Consider the following 25,750-nt stretch of genomic DNA (forward strand, 5'->3'; position numbering starts at 1 on the left):
CCATTGAAAAACAAATAAACGGATTCTAGACAGACCTTGATTATGTCCTAGCTAAGACCTACCCCGTTTGAAATACAACTTTTTTTTTTTTTTTAACCAGATGTCATATACATGTTTTCTATATATTTTCACCAATTATATGCCCTATAAAGGTTCAAACAACTGCATCATTTGGATCAAAAATTTGCTCAAAACATTGTCCTGCAAAGTCTTGAAAGTCACACCAAAATGAGAAATAACATATCTACAGCTTCCCACTCTTCTGCTCTCACATAACAGCAGGTTTTGAGTAGTTTGACAGGATTTGTTCACAACTACTTGTGCCACAAATTATTTTCTACCTTCCTTGCTTTTCCTATTTTCCTTTTTATGATGCTATTTGGTTGCCAGTCTTCAATCCTTTCTAGCCTCTCACATCCCACAGAGTCACTAGCGGTCCACAGAAAGCCTTCGGTTAGCTCAGTGAATGCTCAAGGACGTTAGCTAGCATGCATATTTAAGTCTTTCCTTTTGGACAGGTCTATAGGCATAGAATAAGAGGCAACAGAACATGCATGAGCTAGGCAGGCTACCTCCTGCTCTGTAAACTATGCCTTCTTCACTTCCCCTGAGCATTGACTGGCTCCCAGGCAACAGTCCAGACCTCCAAATTCAGGCAAATGCAAGCACCACAACTACATCTCAAGGAATGGAGGCAAATAATGATTTTGAGGCTTTCTCTGTCTGTTCTCACACACCCTAGCTGATCTCAGCTTTTACCTCTACATTTACTATGGCAATTGAATCTTTAATTTCACCTCTTCTTCCTGACAACACTATTTTATTTCAGCTGTTTCAGCTACCAGAGCTGAAGGCATAATGAGATAAATCCGAAATCTAAGGTAGTCCCTACAGCATGGTTTGGAGTGGTTCAGAGCTCTTTTCATCCTCTCTTTGAAAGTATTGTGTAGAAATGAAAATTTGGGTCTGTGTGGTTGTTAAGGTGATCCTCCCCCTCTACTCTGCCCTGGTCAGGCCTCACCTGGAGTACTGTGTCCAGTTCTGGGCTCCCTGGTACAAAAAAGACAGGGATCTCCTGGAAAGAGTCCAGTGGAGGGCCACAAAGATGATACGGGGCCTGGAGCATCTTCCCTATGAAGAAAGGCTGAGAGACCTGGGTCTGTTCAGCCTTGAGAAGAGACGACTGAGAGGGGATCTCATCAATGTGTATAAATACCTGAGGTGTGGGAGACAGAGGGATTTGGCCAACCTCTTTTCAGTGGTTTGTGGGGATAGGACAAGGGGTAATGGCCACAAGATAGAGCACAGGAAGTTCTGCACCAACATGCGAAAGAACTTCTTCACGGTGAGGGTGACGGAGCACTGGGACAGGCTGCCCAGGGAGGTTGTGGAGTCTCCTTCTCTGGAGATATTCAAGGCCTGTCTGGACGCCTACCTGGGCAACCTGCTCTAGGGAACCTGCTTTGGCAGGGGGGTTGGACCTGATGATCTTTCGAGGTCCCTTCCAACCCCTTCAATTCTGTGATTCTGTGATTCTGTGAATCAGTTTGCCTGTCTGTAAGCTAGAAAAAAAGCTGATTCCCTTAATTTTGTTTTAGTTTGACATGGGTCTCAATGAACTCAAGATGTGTATATTCCAAGTCAGCAGGGACACTAAGATAATGGGAATGACCTAATTGACACATACAACCGCCCATGCACTTCATAAAATTCAGTCTCAAATTGCCTAGTTTTACATTCATAAGTAGGCTTTTCCCAATGCAACTACACCTAAAACTACTAGAAGTTTCTGGCCCAGTGTTACACAGGTATGTGTCTAGTCTTGTGAGGTCCTAAGCCCATATACACGGTAGCAGAGGAGGCACTGAACTCATCTACAGGTCTAAATTCAATGTGTGTTTTGCCTGAGGAAAGACTACTTATTATTTTTCTATACTTGTTTTAATAAAAACTTTTTGAAGTGCTAATTATTCTTCTGCTGCAAGCTTTCTTCTTGCTATATCCAGTATTTTTTACGATATTTCTGTTTTATCTATTTATTATTTTCTAGTGAATGGCTTCTTATGAGCAATTCATTCCTTCTTTTGCTCTTTTACCTTCCTGTACCAACATTTGAGCTTAGGGTGGAAACTTCCACTTCTCTGCTGGAAGAGATCAGACAGTTGACATAATTCTTGCCAAAGTACGCAGAATTTCTATGGGGGCTTTTTCTGCAATCATTTTGAGCCTACTTGATTCCCTTACACTTTTAGGCAAGATATGACTAGCACTTCCAGAAAGGGTGTGTTTTGATTTTATTTTATTTTTTTTAGATTTGGTGTCGAGACAAGATTTTACAAAACCAGGTAATTTCTGTTAGCTGAGCTGCACTCCAGAGTGCAACGTATTTCAGCAACTGTCTTTTAAGCACTTCACTAAGTGTAAAAGTAACAAGCATCTCAGTGTTTTCCGTAATGAAAGGATTCTTTGAGAGTTAAATACTCCTTTAGTTGTTTTTAATCAAGCTTAATACCTGTGAAATTTGTGGGAACGACAGTCCCATAGGCTAATGGTGATACAACAGGTACAGCCAGAAATCCTGACTCCTTTAACATACTTATACCATGCCATCAATTTTATTCGCTTTTGATCTACTCAGAAGATCTTGTCTATCACTTTTGCTCTCATGGCTATTTAGTTGGAGTTCTCCCTGCTGACCTTCAGCAAGGATATCCACAGGCAGCTTTTTGGCATAGGAAACTAGGGAGAGGTTGTAACATACCACCTGGTTTTCTTATGACATTTAACTCACTGTGGTGCCCTGTCTACATTTTCACAGCTGGCAAAATGGGCTTGCTGCAAGATCATTTCCCAGAGACGTGTTTGGCACCTGCACTTATTTCATTGGGCTACCTTGTCCATTAGATACTCAGATTTCAGTAAAAATTTCCCAGCTATGTATGTCTTGAAGAAAAGACACAGAATGAGTAGAACAGGTTTATATATTTGCTTCAACTTTGTTTGAAACAATAGGCTTGAGGTGTTATTTACCCTGTTCATTTCAAAGAGTTTTTAACTAGATGCCCAGTGCTGATAAATGTCATCACGCTGTGTCCTTTGCACAGTATGTTCCAGATCAAAACTCTGGACTGCCCCACATGTACCCGTCTTGTTTCACCTGCTTACAGAGCAATTACATCCTACACACATTTTAACCGCAGTAAAGCCAGGCAAACTCATCTTAGGTTGTTTATCCCAGGTGAACAGGCTTCAGCTTCATTTGGGAGCGCTCAAAGAGCATGGCGAAGCTGGAGAAAGGAAGAGATGGGAAATCACAGGAAACTCAGCACAGAGCAGGACTAACAGCAGGGGAGAGCAGTGACATAACCCAGCCAGAGGGCTAACCTCTCAATGGGTTGCACTCAAACATGCAGCAGTATCTGTATTGTGCAGTAAAACAACTCACATTTAGAGCCCATTTAATGTTACAGCTGCTCTTGTAAATCTGGCTGCAGACACAATGGGCAGACACAAATATATTCTAAAGACCATACGAAAACATAGCTTGAAATGTACCATGACTGCCATGTAAATCAAACACAAAATCCATTTTAATGCACTGAACTGCATCTTCCCACCCCTACACACACACGCTTTTTTTTTTTTTTATTTGATCCTTTCCCATTCCATCCATGCCTTGGACTCTCTTCCCCCTTTGCCAGAGCAGTCTCCCAGACAAAGGGCCATCTCCTCTTGTTTGCTCACTCAGTAGCAGGGAGACATTTTCAGATAATTCCTTCCTTGGTGACAGACAGGTTTTAAGTGAGAAAAATTAAGGCAGGAATTGCTGGTTAGTTTAAAAATACATAAGTGCACATATGTATACAACAGCAAGCAAGATTTATATAAAATTTATATATATGTTTCAATATAAGAGGAAGAATAGGGATCACATTTCCAGCCATAAATCATTAGTGATTCTGAACATCAACAGCTTTTAAAACTTGAAATGAACAACACTCTGCAACTTTCACTTTTTCTGGTCAGAGAGTTCTCTCTCCCATCACTCTGCTCTCTCCTTTGCCAGCTCCAGACCTGTCCACTTCCTCTCTCACCAAACACAGAAGCTTTGGTAAAGTTCATTTTCCTTCACACACCTGATAAACTTTTGTTTAGATTGAAGATAAAAAAGAAAAAAAAAAAAAAGAAAAAAAGTTCAGTAAGCTGTTTTCAATCCCATATTCCCTGAGTTCAAGGAGTGGGAAAGACGTGCTTAGCTAATCTATGCAGTTATGAGGGACACGGTCTGGACCCCTGGAACACCCTTTGCTCTCAGCAGGATGGATCTGCTCTTATCTAAATGAGAAGTTGAAGTAAATTCTACTGTATTAGTGCAAAAGCAATGTCAAACTGAAATGCCCCAGCGTGTTCCTTCCCTCTGGTTTCCAGCCCATTTGAGCCAAATCTAACCATCAAACTTCCCTGAATGGGAGTCCTTCTCCTTTGTCCCTCAGCTCCAGCTTGAATGATCCCAGATTTTCCCCAGATCTTCAAACATGTCCCCTGCCACTCCTAGCCTGTATAGAAGAAGGAAAACTGGCAACTTCAAGAGCAGCGACCACTCCTCCCTGCTCAGAGGCCGCACATCTCCGCTTTGATGTGGCTGACCTCCTCCGAACAGGAGAAGACTGCTGCTTCTCAACTCAGATTTCCCCCTGAGGCAATGAATTATCCTGACAACTGGCTACTGACTACTGACACCTCCCCGAAGGGCTCTGTCCTACTGTGGGAACCGACACTTCAATGGGAAGCTTGGATGTATATCCCAGGCTGGAAGTGGGGCACTCGGTATTTAATGAATGTTCCTATTTTGCCCAGAGACAACCACAGGCTGGAGGGTTTGAGCTGGTATCTCAAAGTTTGAAAGTGTTTTGGTCTGAGGGCTCAGCCTGGCTTGTGATGAGACAGAAGCCAATTGTGAAATCTGGAAACAGTCCCAAATTTCTCCAGTTTCTGAATGGACATTGAGATCAGTTTGATGTGTAAGTTTAAAGTATCCATAGATCATTGTGTCTTGCCGCCTTTTGCGCCATCCTTCTCATGTACATCTCCTCCACTTTCTACTTGAGGAAATAAAAGTTTATCAGTTATTCTTCTTTACTAGGTTCATTTAGCAAAAATTTTACGAAGGTGAAATGTGTTGAAAACAATCTTTGGTCTTAGTTATTTCTAAATTAACAATATTTTTTCCCTCATATATTTGTTCTGGAAGAAAAAAAAATCAAACTGTCTGAGGAAAATATGAAAAATCTGAAAGATTAAATTCTTTTTTAAGTTTTACATGCTAAATGCACTCACATTCTGTCCTAGCTGCAAACTTGCATATTCTCACATTCTCAATATAGTAACACTTTCAAAAGCACATTCACAATGTGTTGTTTAGGGCTGGTCCATGCTGTGGACTACTGATTCAAGGTAAGAGCAATTTTTTACCCTGTTATATTTTACTAGGAAACATGCAACTGAAGAAACCCACCTGGATCATTAAGTTTAGCCCATAATCATAAGCAATTCTGTATAGTGCAGGTGGCTTGACAGACCAATCAATCCACCACAGACATAAAGTACTTCCCCTGGAAAGAAAAGGAGAATGAAAGGGCATCAACGGTGTCCTGGATCAGGTTGGCTAAAAGTACAAGGCATTCCTTAGACATCAAGAAGCAATACATAAAAGCAAAATGCCTCTCTACCTGCCATCTTGGCCTGAGACAAAGCTCCTTCTAGCCCCAGATGTAGTGGTGAGCTTAAACCGAAGATAAGTAGTATTCCAAAACATTCACCTGTAGAAAAATTTTGTAGTGCCATTAGGAACAGACAATCTGTCAGCAGTACCAGGACTAATCCACCAATTTTATTTATTTATTTATTTATTTTAATCAATGAATGCAAAGAAGCCTTAAATAGGATACATCAGAAGCTAAAGCCTCAGTCTGTATAAATCATGCTGATTTATAAATCTGTTATGCGTATTTATACGGATTTGCAGCAATTTATCACATACTTTAACAGTGCCTCTTTAGCATATCTACCTTAGCCACAAAATACAGATGCACAACTGAAACACATCACAGGGTTTTGGAGTGCGTTCTACACGAAATTCACATCAATTTGGAAAACTTACTGAAATTTTAACATTAACATTCTTTTTTCTTATTTTCTTCTTTCTTCTTTCTTTTTTCTTTCTTTTTTCTGTTTTTCTTTTTTCTTTTTTTTTTCTTTTTTCTTTTTTTTTGTTTTCTAGTAAATCAAAACAGGTTCAAACTCTGCTTTAAAAATCAATCTGCATGCCTCAACTTTAAGAATGTCCCCTTCTAGTGTCACTGATGAGCAGCAAGTGATTGGAACTGATGGTATCTGCTAGCCAGAGGATACGAATGTGCTAATTTATCCTCCAGTATAAACAATAGTTGGGGCAACTTTTTGCAATGTAAATGGTTTGTTGGGTGCATTTTATGATACACCTTGTGCCTTCAAAAGCACTAGTCATTGTTTGCTTTTCTTTAAAATCAAGTCAAAACCTTTCACAGTCCTGCTTAGCACCAAAATAAGTGAGGTCCCTTTGTGCACTCTCTAGGTGCTCCCGTGCACGTACTGCCTGCTCAGTTTTTAAAGGGGATGCAGTTATCAAGAATTCAGAAGGCAACAACTGCATGTCAGCACTTATGGGGTTTTCTTAACGCTGAAGAAAAATAAATATAAAGAAAAAATATGTTGGGCTTATTTTTTGCTCTCCAGTTTTTGAGACAGGCGCTATGTGTTTACAGGCTTTTGTTTGTGCCAAGGGAAGACGAGCATTTACCCTGGTTGCTTACTTTTAGCTTGAAAACTGAACTTTTTTTTGTTCAGGTGAGTGGAAGAATGTCGAGCTGTACAAAGCAACCCCCAAACCCTCACATCAGAAAAGTCAGATTTGAGTTGCTCTGCTTGTTTGTTTACCCACAATACTTTTGAAAGGCATTAAAAAGCTGCCATTAACTAAAGTGAACTTCACATTTCCCGTCACTGAGCTCACTTGGAGATGAAAGGCTCCTCCTGGCTGTTATTCAGCACTTTCCCTTACGTTGCCCTGTCCCACCACGGAGGTTATTAACTTTTTACAAGTGCTGCTTACATCCTCCCTTTGATGGATGGTGCTAAACCTGTATTTAGATTACAGAATTTCCCAGCAAGGCAGTTGTGGTACTAGGGGGGAGGGACATTTACTGCAAAATGGGTTTTCATATCAACCACCCCATAGTCCCGATAAGAATCTGCATGGGGAATCTGCTTCAAGGTGTATTGCACCGTACAGCCCTGAGGCATTAATGAGAAGTGATGGGCGCCCCAAACACCATGTGGCTGTAGTTTTTGGGCTAGAGTCTTCCCCTGCTTTTTGTGTCTGACCACAGCTCCCACAGGGAAGTGAGCAAGCCTGGGGTGACCCATGGGAGGGCTGAGAGCAAAGGACGTGGGGGGAGTGAGAGGGACAAATAAAGCCCCTCTTGCTTCTCTGAAACCCTCATCCTCTTTCAAAGTAGAAAAAAAAATAATGAGGAGGTGGAGAGGGAAGCCGGAGGGGAAGAAATTTCCCTGCCACCTCATTACTCTCTGCTCACTGTAAACTCCCAGTTGTGGCCAGCCCATCTCCCACCCTCCTCTCCCCTCTTGCCTCTGCACCTAAATTTCTCACAACCTCCTTCCCAGCTGAAAATGTAAATTGAGACATTCAGGATTGGAAAAAAAAAAAAGAAAAAGAAAAAAAAAAGCGTAAGAATGGCCCTTTCTTGCTTATGGATGATGCAGGAACGAACGTCGAACATTGTTGGTCTTCACTTCTCTAACTCCTGTGATTTTTAGCTGAATGCTCATGACTCACGAACCCGCTTTTCTGGCTAAAAAACTTACTGGCTTAATTTTTTTTTTTCTCTGTGGAAAAAAGCTGACACCAGATGTTTCTTTAGACCCTTCCCTGTCCTGAGTGAGTAAACAGCAGAGACAAACAGGCTGTTCTGTCATCGTGCTCCACTCCAGAACACCAGCAGTTTTATCACTTAGTTAAGAAAAAACACACCTAAATAGCTACTAATTGCATTAAAGATACATAAATCCTCACTTTTAATACTAAATATAAGTGTCTATGTGTCAATAATATGTCTATTTATGAGCACAGGGATATGATGCACTGATACAATCGAGCTCTTGTGCTGCCCGAGCTCTCGGCTCCCCATGTGCGTGTCTGCTGGCCCAGGAAAGCTCCGGCCCTTTCTACCAGCTGCCCGCCAGTATTTTTAAACCTTCTCTCCTAAAATAACACGTCAATGTTTGCCTATCTGAGCTTACAGGAAGGCTGAGCGGCAGTTTGTGGACACGCCACTGTAAATGGATTTTGTCACGGTTTTTATGATGTCATGGGACTGTTTATTGTGCTTTGCTGAGAGAGCCGGTGACAACGGCATTTCTCCCTGCAGCCCCCTCTCCTCTGGAGGGGTTTTTGAACTTTTATCACCTCTGGAAGTTGGGGGGTGAAGGTGTTGAGAGCAAACTACCCCTCTTGAAGAGAAGGTGAGTGCGGTGGGTTCCTTCCACCCGCTGGCATTCAAGCTTGCTATGTTGCTTACAAATATATCCTGAAGTGAACCATGGAAAACCACCACACAGACAATTTTAATTCCTTTTCTGTCAGTACTGCTGCATTGATTTAGTAGCTGAGCATGGCACTGTGGAGCTGGCTGACATTTTATCTTGTGCTGTTGGTAGAAATCTACTTATTTTGTATTGAGATATTTGAGAGAGAGGGAAGAGTAAACAACCTCTCAGGTCTCAGGATGTTTTTGCACTGAGACCACTACATTTGCAAGTTACAGCCCTTTCAAATGTTTTTCAACTATGCATGCATAAAATCACTGCATGGTTAGTTAATATTTATAATATCATGTCACATAGAATAATGTTGTTTTCTTCCATCGTGGTCTTTGCTTAACAAATAAACTCAGGGAACAATTCTTAGGAGTAGAATTTTTCCTACCTTCCCATAAATGTTTAAAAATAAGCCTCTTGTATAGACTCTAGCCTCTTGTATAGACAGAAGGTAGAGTTCTATACCTTTTGGGAGTTACTTGTCCCATACAAAATAAATGCCTAGTTTGACATCAACACTGAAATTCTGGTGGACTACATTCCATAAGGACCCTGGGGTGGCCCAGGACAAGACCTAAAAGTGTAAATTGTTATTTTTCATTGCAAGCCATAAGACATTTATCCATATGTGCATTTTGCAGCAGTAAGTTTGCCCAGTTGTTTGCATCCTAGTTTCCTGAGGGGACTCTTCATAGCATGACCCAACAGTTTGGGTTGCAGATCTGGGATGAGGGATTGTGTTTGTAGACGGTGGGGTGGAATTTCAGGGTGCAAAACCCACTGACATAGGTGTTGGGGACATATGGGAGGGAAGGTGGTGCTATCTCATCTGTACTGTCAGTGGGAAGCAGTCTTTGGAGTAAACCCTCCCAGAACTGTAGCTGGGTCTCAAGGCAAAACATGCTGAGAAAGATTCTGAGTGTGAACTAATGCACATGCACCAGGGGTGATGAGCAGGCTGGGACAATGGAGGGAGCAAAGGAACTAAAATAACCAGGAATTCAGTCTGGAAACTGCTGTTTCAGTGATGCCAAGATCATTAACTTGACCTTAAATCTGATTTCTCCCTTGGTCGCCAGCAGCCTTTGCTCTGCAGTCCATTCAGCGGAAACTATATACCTGAGTCTGTCTCCTAGCTAGCATGTGTTTAAATAACTTGCAAAACTAATGGACAGATGTGGGGAGGACACCATCTTGGACAAAAATATTTGTGAAGCACTGAGATAGAACGTGATAGTCTTTTGGGCTGCAGCAGGGCTGGGTCTTCATGGTGGAGTGTCATAAAGCTGTTCCTGGTATTGTTTTGGTTTCCTTCTGAGCTTGCAGCATCACCCCACTTCCTTCAGCCCCGCAAGCCATCCAGATGGATCAGGGTGATAAGTGGTGAGAAATGGCTTTGCAATTTAGCCACATATGGAAAACACGCTTTGGAACAGGTATTTATCTGTCTTCTTAAAGGCAAATCTAGAGATAGTCTAGTCCGGGGCACATTTAGTTCAATTGCCCAGTACAGATCTATGGCTTGATTCCCCCAGAATTCAATTTAAGAATATCTTTGTTTTACAGTCAGAAAAATTATGCTTTATCCCTGCTTGTTTCATGTTTCTTGTTTCAGATCAATTCCAAGCAGTTGTGGTAGGTTGCCTTTTTTTTTGGTCCTTTTCCAAAGAGGATTTTGTAACAATGTCAGACTGAGAAGTGAAGACTCGTTCCTATACACTTAAAACAGGATGAGACACATCTGTGCCCTAGCATAGACATGCAGACCACCTTACTGCAGACAGCTGACATTGAATCACCTATTTCTCTTACTCTATCACTGAAGGAACCAGGTCTGCCAGACTGGGATGGTCCATAGGCTGAACTGAACTTTCTACTTTTGAAGGATGGCAGCATTTAAGTGGATGATCTGAATGTGGACTGTTCTGATTCTGTAGTTATAGCAAAGACATTAAGCAGAAGTTTAAATTCAAATAGAGATGCACATTCTTTTAGCATTTCTAACAGTAAGACCCCTCATACAAAGGTGCAAAGATCTTTTACTCACAACTCTAACCAAAGAATATAATGATACTGGGGATTTTCATGAGTCTCCTTGTGCTTCATTATAGCCTGGCACCATATTTCTTATTAATTTTGTTGCCTGAAGTGTCTGTTAGCACCTGCTGTATTGCTATCAGTGCCACCAACCCACAAAACTCATAGCCCATGTAACCATAACCCAGAAAGCCACTGCAGAGCCTCTTTCCACTACTTTGCATGACTCCATTCTAAATCCCATCTGAAAGAGGTCACCTCCAAGACTTGTGTCCTCTGCGGTCCCACACAGCCCTAGTATAGAGGAAAGACTTTGATGCTACCTTTTCAGTCACCAGTTATAAAGCACTGAGACTCAGATGTGAGCTATGCACTTTCTCCAGTGCCCAACAAAACAGCCATGCAGGGAGTGATTTCACAGAATATGATCAATCTTCTGCTGCCTTTTTGAATCATTGCATAATCAAAGGATAACATCTGTTAGGAAGAGACGTTGATTCTTTTACAAACCCAAGCTCCGTTGCTTTGCATTATCTTTCTCAGGTGTGAATTTCAAAACACCAAGAGAAATGTCGATGTTCTTTAGCTGGTGAGGCATTAGTAAGTGTGGAAGTGTTGCCCAAGCATAATTCCCCTGGAAACTCATGCTGTTGTTTTGTTCTTTGTTATTTGAGGAGATGCTAGTTCTTACAAAGCAGTGATACGGAATCTTCGTCTTGTTGAAGACTGAACAAGCTTTTTGAGCACGCTTGGATGGCCACACAAGCACATAAAGTAGTGCTGCACACCATTAGTGCACACACACAAAACACAAACACAGACTTTACAGTATGAGGGGTTGGAAATCTGTCCATGAACTGTAGCATCTCTGTTCTATAGGCACAAACCTTCTGGTTTGAGGATTGTTTGAGGCATTTTCTGGGATCTTCCACAGTGAAACAAGGAATAGTCAATATGTCTACCAGGAAACTAATAAACTGAAGAATATTCGAGATAAAATTACTAGTCTCCAGTCTTAATGTTGGTAGTTTCTACAACCAATTTAGTTTAAATATGCAAAAGGAGAGACTCTGAATCAACCTCATGATAATTATATAATTTCCTTGTTAGGCTGACAAAGACCGTATGTTTCTTGCTTCATCTTGCTATCTCTCTGTTACCCTTAGTTTTCCAGATGCAGTCAACAGCCTAGTTATTCAGAGTATTTTAGATTTCTGACATGAAGGGACAGCCTTACACAACTTCTAATTGCAAAGTTGGCTATATTTAACTAATTGCAAAGTTTTTGAACTTAGGGGATTATTTCGAATACAGTCCACACATGCAACATTTTCCCTCCATTTGTCTTAGACTACATTAATTAATCAAACATCCAGGATAGGAAGCATTGATCATTTGTCTCTGCATATCACTGGGATTATTCCAAAACCTCCTTCCTTTTCTCTGGTAACGTAAGTAAAATAAAGAAAGATTAGGAAATGTTAACATATGTTCAGAAACAGAGAGCATATCCTTTTCTCCAGAGGCATACATCAAAGGTAGGATTGATTCATCAGTGAAACCAAGTCAAGGATATGAGTTAGTCACAAGCAATGTGACTTTTAGCCTGCATACATAATTTGTAAGGATTGTACAATAAATTTATACTTTATTTGCTCTGCTCCCTCATTCAATATTCTGCTATACAGTATTTTTTTTGTAGCAATTCCTTTTGCCCATATCTCCAAGACACTAAGAATAGCTGTAGATGCAAAAACCTGACAATCTCCAATATTGAGCAGAGTCCAGGGGCCAAACCCAACGAGTCATACCATGAACCAGGTTGGAACCAGGTGTCTTTTCAAATTACTCTTCTGACGGCTCTTGCTTGTGGTGTTGGTGGGGTAAGGGAATTGATAACACTACAATGATCTTGGGGTGTACTGCCTGTTCATGTCAGACAAAGATTAAGTATTCCAGAGGAAACACAGCCAGCTAAGGATTGAGAATTCCTAGAAAGACCAATCTGAATGCAAGCTGTTAGAACATTTTATCATCTAAAACAATAGAGTTATATTCTGTTTTTAGCTATATCAGAAAAAAAACAACAAAAAAAACAACAACAAAAAAAACAGGTTACTACAGCTAAATCACTACAGCTGTTCCAATCTGTTAGTAGTGTAGATATACTGATTCCCAGGAAAGTGGTGGAAGCTCTCCACTTATTTCATTCCCCTTTGTTCTCTTGATATACTCAATTTTCAACTGATTCTCTGTTTACACTTTCAAACTATAGACAGCAATTCCTACTCGGTCTCAGGTTTTTCATGGTTTAGGGAGTTACAATACCATACCAAAAAGAATCAGGTTTTTGTTCTTCTTTTCTTAAACCTGAAAGCCAGTTTGCATTCTAATTTACTGTTCTAAAAATAAATAAATTAAAAAAAATGTTATCCTGAAATTACCTTGGTCTCTATAATTGCCTGGTCAAAGTTGGTCTAATTGTCTGGTCAAAGTTAGTCATAGGCCAGAAAGATCAGTTAAGGCCACAGTAGAGATGTGCAACTCACATAAGCCGTGATACGTCAATTCAATAGCATTCTTACAGTAAGCAGAATTCATATCAAACTTTACTCTCAGGAATGCACAAAGGCGAGAAAAACAGAAAGGAGATGGTTACAAAGGATTCTCTTCTGCTCTCTTTGTGACTACAAGGAATTAAAAGACTAAATATCTGGTAATTAAAAGGAGCAATGGGCTTTGAAGGAGCAGCATCCTATGATCAAAAGGCTGCATCATATCCAAATCTAAAAAGTCTTTCTGTTTATATTCCTTTTAAGTTAAGCCACTTGGATTTGCTTTTGTAAATGATGCCCTATGGCCCTGAAGGATAAAACCATGTGGGAAAAGACTAACTGCCTGAGATTTTTGCCCTTCTATAGAATTGCCACATGTTCCATAAACCTTGTGCATAGAAGTCAACCATTCCTCATGCCTGTTGCACAACCACTGGGCCACACTTGGTTTCAGCTGTCCCCTGACATATCCAGTCCAAATGAGCAATTTAATTTTCCAAATGAAAAAGGGGGTGATTCCATTAGTCAAGACCCAAAATCCACACTGAAGTGATGGCATGCCAAACTACACAGATGCTAGTGAATGTACGCATAGTTTCAGTATTGCTTCAGACAAATATCATGTAGCTTATTACCTATCTTTCCCACAACAGAAACATGCATTGAAAAATAGAAAACAAATAAATGGTTTTAAATGAAGCTGTTAATTTTTATGTTACTTATAAATAAAAGAAATAAAATATAAAATAATAATATAAATAAAATAATACCACTACTACTACTACTACTAATAATAATAATAATAAACACCAGACAACTCTGGCAACAGGATATATTTTTCTTCATTTGGTTCACAAATCTACGGGAGAAAGGAAGCATTTATAACCTCCCATAAGAAATATTGAGCATTCAGCATAAAACACAAATCTCCTTAAAATCTTTAATGCCTATTGAATTCTTTTCAGTATGACACACAGATATAAAGGAAATTTTAGTTAGTACTGGTTTGGAACAAAAAAAAATATTACCTTTTTTTTTTTAGTAAGTCATTTTGGATATAACCCAGTTTTGCAGAAATCTCTGTCCTGCCTCATCCTGTTTTACAGAGTTCCCTTTCTGTGCAGATCCTGGCAGAAGTCAGCTTGTTAATTCCCAACGACAAGAATTAGCTAGATAATGGTTTTTATGGAACTTCTTAAACATCTGACTCCATCAGTTGGCCAAGAATATGTTTTTGCTTAACCAAAAGGCCTGCTTAGAAACTTCCCAAGGAATAACCTATGCATTGAAACAACTTTTGCAGGACAGGCAGCCTCTTTTACCTCAGGTTCAGGAAGCGTCACGTAAAGGCAGTGCCTAACTGTGTGTGCCCAGCGGCCTGCTGAAGTCCAGTGGATCAAAGTAACTGCTGGAGGTGCTTTAAGGGGGGAGGAGGCAGAATTGAGATGTTTAAGTCTAAAACCTCACAGAAATCTGCAGTGGATACGAAGGGCCACAAATGCTGGTCTCCCCAGTAAAGCTCACTGCGTGCTTCCAGTACTTGGCAGCCTGGTCATCTGCCACCCCTTCTGAGTTGAGCATTTTGGTGCCTCTGTGATGTCTGCAGCCCTTTAGGACTTGCAAATTGGTCACTTTTCCACCCATGTCCCTGGGGGGTGGGTAGGGGACCCAGTCTAGTAGGTATCCTCTGGAGAAACAAGGTGTGTATTTGTAGCATTAATCTCTGCTTGAAACAGAGCAAATCTTCAAGTAAGGCCCTATGTCTGAAAGGGAAGCTGAACCGTTGCCTCATGTAACAGCCCAGAGGTTTAAAGCATTTACCCTGAAAGCTGAAGCTTGAAACTTTCCCCCTCCTCAACCAGAGGCTGTTCCAGCTCGGATCTGCAGCCTCCCCCAGGAGCACTGGGCAGGACAAGCACAGGGAAACAACACCCTCTTCTTGTGCTGTCAAAACTGGTGGGGCTAAGAAAGCCAGGGTCAAAGGGGCAGGAAGAGAGTGAGCCAAAAATAGTGTCATGTTGTCCTTGTGCCAAGGAAGCATGGGCTTCAGGCTCCCTTCCTATAATGTACAATAAAGATCTCAAAGAATTTTAATACTTCTGAATTAAACCTTAGAACCCCAGTGAGGGAGGTCACCCCCAGCATCTATCTACTGTCTTTCTATAGTCTCAACTACTAATCAACACCATCCATTTTAGACAGCAGACTGAATGTAAACACTGCTCAGTTAGCAGGAGACTTGGTAGGATTTGAGTTAGAAAATTAAAAACAAATTCCTGGAAAGAATTCACTTTCACATGAGCTCTAGGAAAAAAAAAAAAAAAAGACAGAACAATGATGGAGTATGAACCAGACGGTGTTACCTTTACATGTCTTTAAACTCAGATAGTTATTAATTCTTTTCTTATTTATTAAAAAATTATTAATATAAGGGATGCATTTAAGCATCTGAAAGATTAAAGTAACTGAATTGTCTTTCTATACGAAGAACAGAAATGATTTTTTATGTACAAAAACACAACAGATCTTTGTAATTGTAAGCTAAAATATGTATCCACAAATTGTTTTTCATAATAAGTGCTTCAACTGATGAATATTTTAAATGATGGATTGTTCGTGCAGATCAGAAACACAGGCATAAAAGTGTCAAATTTCTTCCAATTACAATGGAGGGAGATTAATTAGGAAAATTTGGCTGGTATTATTATAAAAACCTCTGTGGCACTTTCTAAAATAAATTGAATTTACTTTTGATGTTACATGTAGAGTTGGAAGGCTGTTTCAACCTGCTCATTTCTTTAATAGATTGAGAAAGTCATAAAACAAAGATCAGTCATAAAGGTAAGTAGTGACAGACAGTAGTGAAGATTCCACAAAACAAACAAAGAAAAAATAGACAAACAAAAAAAAAACCAGTTTTCTGATCTTCTCTTTCTAATCAAAGGAAAAACTATGCAAAAGCTTTTAGCAAAATGCACTTTAAAAATGAACCCAAGTGTGTCTGTATGAAGATTTTCAACAGTAAATAACATTTTAATAATGCAACTCAGTTTGAAAGTTAATTTCACGTTGATTCTTTTGCAGTGTTAGAAATCTTTTTCTACTTTTCACCTGCCTATTTCCATTAAATAGTTAACTTGACCAGAAGAAGCAGAAGGAAAAGTATCCCTTTCTATCAAATCTCATTCTGTAGCCAGAAGCTCTAAGAGTCATGGTTTTCTCACAAAAAGATATTTTTACTTCACAGGAAAATGAGTTTGCGCTAACGACCTAGACGAGGAAAAAGAGTGACTCCAAAAACCCAAAGGACTATGCTACATGTATTATTTTTTGAAGAAGGAAGTTAATAAATCATTCTTTCATGTTATATAAACACATCTAAATGTGTGGATTTTATCAACTATTTTTTAAAACTTTGACTGAAAATTATATACCTTACTCCTATAAAATTCACCCTGGAAAACTGTTTTAAAAAAGAAGACTTAGAAAGTGAATAATCTATATTTTCTTCTCTGAAGTATAATGTATACATGGAAATTACAGGTGATCTATGGAAAAAATGGCAATATTCAGAAACTGAGTAATGTCATAGCAGATCCAATTATGAAATAAACATTTCCTTGAAACTGGAAGATCTTTACGCATTTGATAAAAACTGAAATCATATTCTCCAGAGAGAAAAACAGAGGGAAAAGAAGCATATGGAGGTCAGTCTGGGTGTGACATCCATTACCACATCTATGTAAGCCCCATTAGTCATTTTAATGTATATTTCTTTTTATGTATAACACATTGCCTCTTTTAGAGCTTGGATGCATTGTGGGAAAGGAAAGGGAGGAAAGGAAAGGAAAGGAAAGGAAAGGAAAGGAAAGGAAAGGAAAGGAAAGGAAAGGAAAGGAAAGGAAAGGAAAGGAAAGGAAAGGAAAGGAAAGGAAAGGAAAGGAAAGGAAAGGAAAGGAAAGGAAAGGAAAGGAAAGGAAAGGAAAGGAAAGGAAAGGAAAGGAAAGGAAAGGAAAGGAAAGGAAAGGAAAGGAAAGGAAAGGAAAGGAAAGGAAAGGAAAGGAAAGGAAAGGAAAGGAAAGGAAAGGAAAGGAAAGGAAAGGAAAGGAAAGGAACTGTACAGATACAAATTGTCTCTGGGAAGGTGGCAGGGTACAATTAATGCAAGGCAGGGGATTATGTCACAGCATGCAGATGAACTGTTCCCAGTTTGCTGGCCCTCAAAGGCACAGCTTGTAACTGGGAAGGTGTGCTGTTGCCTTGTTGGCTGCTCTCAGGAATCTCAAGCATATAAAGAATAGTTTTTTTATGTGTAAATGTAGTTTGCATACCTCTAGCGTGATAACCTAGTGATGTGTTTCTCTTCCTCCCAGATTTCCTCCATACTCCCTGTAGAAAGGAGCAGCCTGTTCCCAACCTGGACTGAGAAAGGATGACTTCACTGAAAGTTCTTTCAAATATCAATGAAGAGATGGCATTTGTTTTGCAGGATAGCTCAGAGAAAATGCTCAAGGGACAAGAAAACCAGAAGAAAGCACAGTGATGAGGCACTGGGATGCTGTCACTGGAATGGGACATTCCACAATCATCTGTAGTGGTGCACAAACTCAAAGAAAAAGAATTAAGGGAAGCTTTAAACACCCTTGTCCTGGAGCATGTTTGCATTCCTGCCTTCATCCAGACATCTTTTAAGAAAGAATAGCAAAAGCTTTGTCATATCCCATAAAAACACCTCCAGCTTGTGGGGTGCTGTAGACAAACTAGACTTTGCCACCCCAGTGTGAGATTCCTGGACCTGGTCAGCACCTCCAGAGAGAAGAGTTGGGGGAGCCCTGGAAAACAAATCATGAAGTTCTTCCTGGTCTGACCGCACTCCCAGGCAGGAGGACACAACCACAGGCCCCGGCACTGGCACAAGCCATCCCACACAGAACAGGGGTGTCCCTGGGCTCCCTTTTCTGTAGGAAAGCACCGGCGTACAAGTACGGGTCTGAGGGGATTTAGAGACATGAGGAGCAGCTGAGGGGTGAAAAGGATAGGCAGAGCTTTCCTTACATCTTCTCCAAAGTGGTACATTTGAGATTTCTGAGCAAGGAATTGCTGACACTTGCTAGTACCCATGGGGCAAGAGGTTCTTGTGCCCACTCACTGGATGCGAACAAGGTGACAGCAAAGATGACACCTGAGTGATGATACCGATGTCTCCTTCCAAAGGAGGAAAAAAAAAGCAGTCCTGAAAGGTCCTGAGTATTAGCCAGATGTTCATGACACAAGGGGAGGAAAAAATATGAGGGGCTGTAAGAGTTAATGGATTTATTAGTGAATGCTCTGAGATCTTGCCGTCATCACGCCCCGGGGGAAGTGCAGAACTCTCGCTCTGTTCGTATTTGCAACTCCCTAAAATAAGACCACAGTGCCAGGGCTTGGATTTCGCACATTAATCCTCAGGGACCTTCCAGCCACATGGCTCTGAGACAGCAGGCAAATTCTTTGTTTCTGTTTCTCAAATCAATCCGATTAGCTGGATTTCTACCATATGGGAAGCCTTACAATGCAGGGACAGTCACTTCTTTAGAAAGTAGCAACAAGCACAGCTTAGAGAAACTTATAGAAAAAAGGTAGTGTATGTCAGCAAACACCAAATGGACTAAATCTGTACTGATTTTGGGTTCTCTTTCCCACAGTGGAAGAGTGGGAAAGTTATCTTCCCTTGCTCTTGGGATAGAAATGGTATCGGATGAATCAGCCTCTTACAAGAGCTTTTTGGACAGAATGCAGGAAAATCTTCATATGATTTGAATTTTGTTAACTTGCAAGTGTTATTAATTTATGTTGTTGGCAAACATAGTGTCATTAATAAGAGAATCTGCCAAATGCTACTACTTTATGGGACTTATGACAGTTGAATCTCTTCGTCAATAGCTTACAGCCTCACACCTGTTAGCAGGATTCATCCTGCCAGGCAGCAGGGACCTTGTGCATGGGTGCAGGGTATCGTTAGCTTCCACACCAGCCAGCCAAGTCTATGGCACTCAGCCCTGTGCAGAATTGATTTTTGTGTTTCTGTCCTTTCCAGCAGAGCCCTGGAATAGTGAGAAGAACCAATTAGCAAACAAAAAAGAAAGGAAAAGGCCCAGAATTTGCTGAAACTGCTGAGTAAGATCTACACCGATTCTGTTAATGTGTCTTTGAAATTTTCTGCATGTACTGTTGTGCTAATGCCAAAAGACAATAGCTTTATTTCTCAAAATATTAGGGAATATTTTATTTGGCTTTGCTCCATGCACATCTGCATTCCTCACACCCTACATTTCAGAGCAGGATAGGAAAAGGACATGCTTGGGGAACATTTCGTTTACCTACTCCGAGATTTCAGCTTGCACCATAGCCTAAGGATCAGGTGAATTCAGCGGTGTTTCCATTTTCTTTGTGAACACTGTATGTAATTGTTTACTGTGTACTACATACACTGCATGTATTGCTTGCTGATTCTTAGCTTTTTGTAAGCATCCTTAGTCTTACTTAATAGGGTTGTAGAAGAGGGTCATATGAAACTGTTTTTCCCAGGCTGTGGGTAGGTTTGGGGGTTATGATGCCATGACTTGTATTTCGACCTATGAACTGAAATCACATCAGTGAGAGCTGCTGGGCTCAGCAAGCTGAGATGCAAAGAACCCTTCCCAGCTACAGGCCCTCTTCAGTACAATGACATTAAATGTACACACCCCATTTAAGGGACATAACAGATATGAAAACTTTCTCACTGTCTTATTACCTGTTAGTGATTTAGAGCATCTTTCAGTGATATTCTGCCTCCAGGCAAATTTTATGTTTTTTGGGACAGACTGAACTCAGAGTTCAACACCAGAAATCCCAGTATCAGAAAACCTCTGCCTTTCTTGCTGCAGGCTTACTTAAGCAAGGACTGCTGTTCTGGTTTGTATCTGAACAGCTTTTGGCACAATTGGGACCTGCTCCTTGCGTGAGGCTCCCAGGTATTTTGGTAAAGAAAACAGTTTGTAAGTGAATAAGTTGTCTTTCTTGGCTATCAGCAAAAGAGCAGGAGTGTAGCACACAGATCAGGAGAAACTCTGTGACTGCAAATTCTGGGCAAAGCTGTTTCAATATGCGTTAAAAAATGTAAGTGCCATAGCCAGTCAAATCAAAGGCCTGTCTAGCCAAGTATCCTGTCTCTGACAGTGATTACTAGCAGATACTGAAACAAAAGTATAAGAATAAGGCCATATAGAGTCCTTTTATTGCCTTCCAGCCTCCAAAAATCAACAGCTTAGAGATTTCCTGAGACTGAAATTACATCCAGAGCATAGTATTAAATAGTTACCAAAACACCCATCCACCATGAATGTGTCAGTCCCTTTTGGAATTTATTCATTTAATTTATTTGGCCACAGTGTAACTTACAGGCCACACAAAAATGTTTTCCTTTTTATCTATTTTAAACTGTGCTGCCTGACAATTTTATTGGGTGCCCCCTAAGATTTTATGTTCTGAAAGACTGTAAACATTAACTCCCTGTTCATTTTACAGAACTGTGCTGTATTCTGCGTCCATTATCCTTTTTTTTTTTTTTTTTTCCAGATTGAAAAAATCTATGATTTAATCACAGGAACAGGAAGAGACACTAGAGAGAAAAAGAGATTTGCAGTAGGACCAGTTGTGGAGTTGTGGAAGATGAAGGAGATCCGGAGGCAGGTCTTGCTCCTGACATCTTCCCACTCCCTCTGTAGACCTGCTCAGTCGAAGAACAGATACTGCATCCTGGCTGCAAGAGATTGTCAAGCTCTGGTGCTGGAGGAAGAAAAGCCATGGACCACACCCACCCAGAGACTCTGATGTTCCTCCTCAGGACCACCAAAATGTGGTGCTGGATGGCAATTGTTGCCTAAGGGTGGTGGGAGAACCCAACTGCCACATGGCTCTGAAAGGCAGGCAGAAGGGAGAAGGCATCATCTTCTCTGATGCGTGCAATTGCCCGGAATTGAAGGTCTGAAGGAAGTTGGGTGGCTGTGTGGATGAGGACGGGGAGAATTTTCTGGGTGATTTCACAGGGGAAGTTTTAAAAGCTAACAGACCAGGAAGATCAGTCTGATGACGCTTTTTATGAGAGAAGAAGACAAACACGTTAAACACAGCATGTGGTGTCAGTGGGGGGATTTAAGCTACTGGGAAGGAAAAGTAGTAGATTTAGGCTGTGTGTAAATTCAGAGAATAATCTGGGTAAAATGTAGAGAAAGGAGGTTAATTGGACTAAAGATTTACCTTGGTCTGATTTTAAGGAATACAGAAAGATGGAAAATAAGTCAGGTCATGGAAGCTCTGCAAAAAGAGAGTTCACAATCCTTAAAAAAAGTGAGGAGGAAGAAGAACAGAGAATATGTTCTTTTTCAAGAAGAAAGCCCTATAAACTCTGTGACTTGCTGGCTGAGATTTCACAGGGCAGTGGGCAAAACTAAAGGAGATGTGAAAAGAAGGAAAGAAGAAAGGTCCTGCTGCAAGTTGACAGTTACTCCCAGAAACTTTACCAATAACAAGAGCACAAATTTTCCCAGAGCAGAAAAAGGTAGGAAAATCAGCAAGAGGTCAGCTACACTGACATTTACATTTATTGACCTTAATAGATCTTATTACTGGTATAGATAAAATGAGCCTTTCTAGGGAAACCTCCTTTTCCCCTTGCTCTCAACTCAGGTCTGGTTCTGAGTCACAATCTCAAAAATTGCAATTTCAACTTCAGTTCCTTGCCTGAAGAAATGTGTTAAAATATAGGTCTTTGTTGTCGTTAAACCCAGGAGTATGCGAAAGAGGAAAAAAAAAAAAAACAGTTAAGAAGCACATTCCCAGAGATGCAAGTCTGAAAGTCTGAGCAGGTTCATATAATATTATTATATTGTCATGGTTTTGCAGGAAAGGAAGGTACAGAAGATTAAACCAAAAAGTAACAGATGCCAAAAGGAGCAATACCGGATATACATGTGAATGGAGGGAAAAAAAAAAAACAAAAACCTATGTGGAAACTGGTAAGCCAGGGTCTGAGGCAGCAACCCTGGTGCCCCATCCCTGTGTTATAAAAGCTGCATCCAGAACGAGAAGAGCCAGGGCACAACGCCCCAGGTCCACCAGCCAGGAACAGATTGTTCTGTAGTGTCACACTAAAAACCTTGCAAGAAAATATATCACTGATAATTCTGCAGACTGTTCTTAGAGATAACTCCCTCACTTACTCAAGACTTTCAAATAAAATAACAATCATCATCAATGTGATTTGGTGGCCAGAGCACTTGTTTTCGTTAATTAAGATGTTAGTCATGGAATCACTAAGACCACTTCCAGATAAATAAACAAATATCACCAGGACATCCAGGGCTAGCTAGTAAACTTTGCACTTTGTAGACCTACTCTTCCCATGTTTCTTTGTCATGTCTTGTATATTTAGTGTGGCTTCAGCAGCAAGCACCTCCCTATGATGGCTTGCATCATTGTTTGTTTTTACATGGAAGATATTACTTTTGCCTAAATTTTTGCTTGCCCTAACTTCAGGATATTGTCTGTTAAGAATTGAGTCCTTTGACAAGAGGGAATGGATGAAATCCCAGCCTGGAAAACATATTATAAAAACAAGCTGCAGCCCTGCGTTCTCTGTTCCCAAGTCCTGTAAGTCTGGGTACAATGTCTTGACAACAGGACAGCGAGGTCTGTTTCCTCTCCTACAGGTTTTGTCACAACTCGCCCACCCCATTCTGGGCCTGTGAACTCATTGACATGAACAGAATGATCCGTTCTTTGAGCTGAGAATGGATATAGTTTAACTAAAAGTCCAGTCTTGCTCCCAACGAGGTTTCAGGTTCGCCTGACCATCCCACCTCTACCATAAGAAATTAAGACTTGTAGAGATACGGTAAAAGTTTTGAGATACACTCTGTAGATGAATTAGGTTTGTAAAATACCTGTTCTCCCGGTACATGGAACTTGTGACCCCTATGCTTGGTTTTCCAGAAAATGTTTTTTAGCATCTGCCTTAAGGTCATGGCGTCTGAGACCACTGGAGGCTGTGATGAAGTTAAGAGTTATTATATTCATACAGGTTCGGGTCTCTTTCATTTAGGCATTTTCTCTGATAACATATTAAAACTATCTTCACTGCAATTTCTGTACAAAATGTCAAATATGTCCACCTCACTGTAGGAAGGAGAAAGCAGAAGGCCTGGTCTCCTCCCTTGCTGCTGTCCTCTCTCATCTACAGCTGCTAAGCAAACACTTCTTGGTAGAGAGAATCACACAATCATAGAATATCCTGAGTTGGAAGGGACTCACAATCATCATCAAGTCCAACTTCTGGCTCCACATAGAACCACCCAAAAATCAAACTATAAGTCTGAGGTCATTGTCCAAACACTTCTTGAACTCCGGCAGGCTCGGTGCCACGACCACTGCCCTGGGGAGCCTGTCCCAGTGCCCGACCACCTCTGGGTGAAGAACCTTTCCCTAACACCCAGCCTGACCCTCCCTCGTCCCAGCTCCATGCCGTTCCCTCGGGTCCTGTCGCTGTCCCCAGAGAGCAGAGCTCAGCGCCTGCCCCTCCGCTCCCCTCGTGAGGGAGCTGCAGGCCGCCATGAGGCCTCCCCTCAGCCTGCTCTGCTCTGGGCTGAACAAACCAAGGGACCTCAGCTGCTCCTCATACATCTTGCCCTCTAGACCCTTCACCATTTTTTAGCCCTCCTTTGGACACTCTCTGATAGTTTTATGGCCTTCTTATACTGTGGCACCCAAAACTGCACGCAGTACTCAAGGGGAGTCCACACCAGCGCAGAGCAGAGTGGGTCCATCACTTCCCACAACCAGCTAGCAGTGCTGTGCTTGATCCACCTCAGGATACAGTTGGCCCTTTTGGCTGCCAGGGCACACTGTTGACTCATATTCAACTTGCTGCTGACCAGCCCCCAGATCCCTTTCCATGGGGATGATCTCCAGCTTCTTGTCCTCCAGTCTGTATGTACAGTCAAAGGTTGCCTCTTCCCAGATGCAGAATCTGGCACTTGTTCTTGATAAACTTCATGCAGTCGATGACTGCTAAGCTCTCTAATTTGTCAGGATCTCTCTGCAAGGCCTCTCTACTCTTGAGAGAGTCAACAGCTCCTCCTAATTTAATGACACCCACAATCTTACTTAGTATACCCTCAAGTCCTACATCCAAGTCATTTATGAACATATTAAAGAGAACTGCTCCTAAAATGGAGCCCGGTGGATCCCCACTAGATGACTGGCTGCCAGCCTGAGGTAACCCCATTTATTAGAGCCCTTTGAGCCTGATCTGTCAGCCAATTGTTCACCCATAGTACTATGTGTTTATCTAACAGTATGCTGGACATTTTATCCAGAAGGATTCTGTGAGAAACAGTATCAAATGTTTTGCTGAAATTCAAAAAGATTTCATCTACTGGCTTCCCTTGGTCAACTAGGTGGATGACCTGGTTATAAAAGGCAATTAAGTTCATTAAACAGGACTTTCCCCTCGTGAACCTGTGTTGGCTGTGACCAATAACTGCATTGTCTTTCAGGTGTTTTTTAATAACTCCCAGAATAATGCTTTATATAGTTTTACCAGGCACTGAAGTGAGACTGATAGGCCTGTAATTAACAGGGTCTTCTTTCTTGCCTTTCTTTAAAACTGGAACAATATTTACCAGCTTCCAGTCAACTGCAACTTCCCTCCAGATTCCCAAGACCTTTGAAAAATAATTGAGAGAGCTCTCACAATGGCATCAGCCAGCTCTCTGAGTACCCTGGGATGAATCCCATCAGGCCCCGTAGACATATGTATCCAGTTGGAGCAGCAAATCCTGCACAAGTTTGGGGCTGGATATGAGTTTATCATTACCACAGTCATGGTCCTCCAACTCAGAGGGAGTTAGGATCCCCAGAGCCCATCATCAGTGTTGAAGACAGAGGTGAAGACAGCATTAATCATCTCTGCTTTGCCTACATCCCATCTGGGAGGTGACCATCCTCATCAACTAATGGACCAATATCTCTGGTCCTCATTTTGCTGCTAACATATTTAAAAACAAAATAATTTTTTATTGTCCTGCACACTACTGGCCAGCTTCAACCCTGATTGAACTTTGGCCACACGAATTTTCTCCCTACTATGTCACCCTGACCTCGCTTCCGCTCCAGAGAGAGTTGTAGCTTTGCCATGCTCTGCTTTCTGGTTGGGATGGACAAACCCTAGGGAAAGGAGAGCGAGACCTGGGCAGGGGCTATCTGAGCCAGCATAGATACTGTGTTAGGCTGTGATTCCTGTCTTTATTAGGGTAACAGATACAACCAGGGTACATACAGAAAAACTTATATATGGTGGGTGGACAAGATGGAAAAGATAACACCTTTTTAATATCAAAATCTTTTAAAGATTCAACACTTCAGAAAGAAATTTAGATATGGAAAGCATGAGAGCTTAGACAGGCCCCCTCCAGCAGCTACCA

The sequence above is a fragment of the Anser anser genome (assembly GCF_964211835.1).
Source record: "Anser anser genome assembly, chromosome: 2".
Classification (NCBI taxonomy): domain Eukaryota; kingdom Metazoa; phylum Chordata; class Aves; order Anseriformes; family Anatidae; genus Anser; species Anser anser.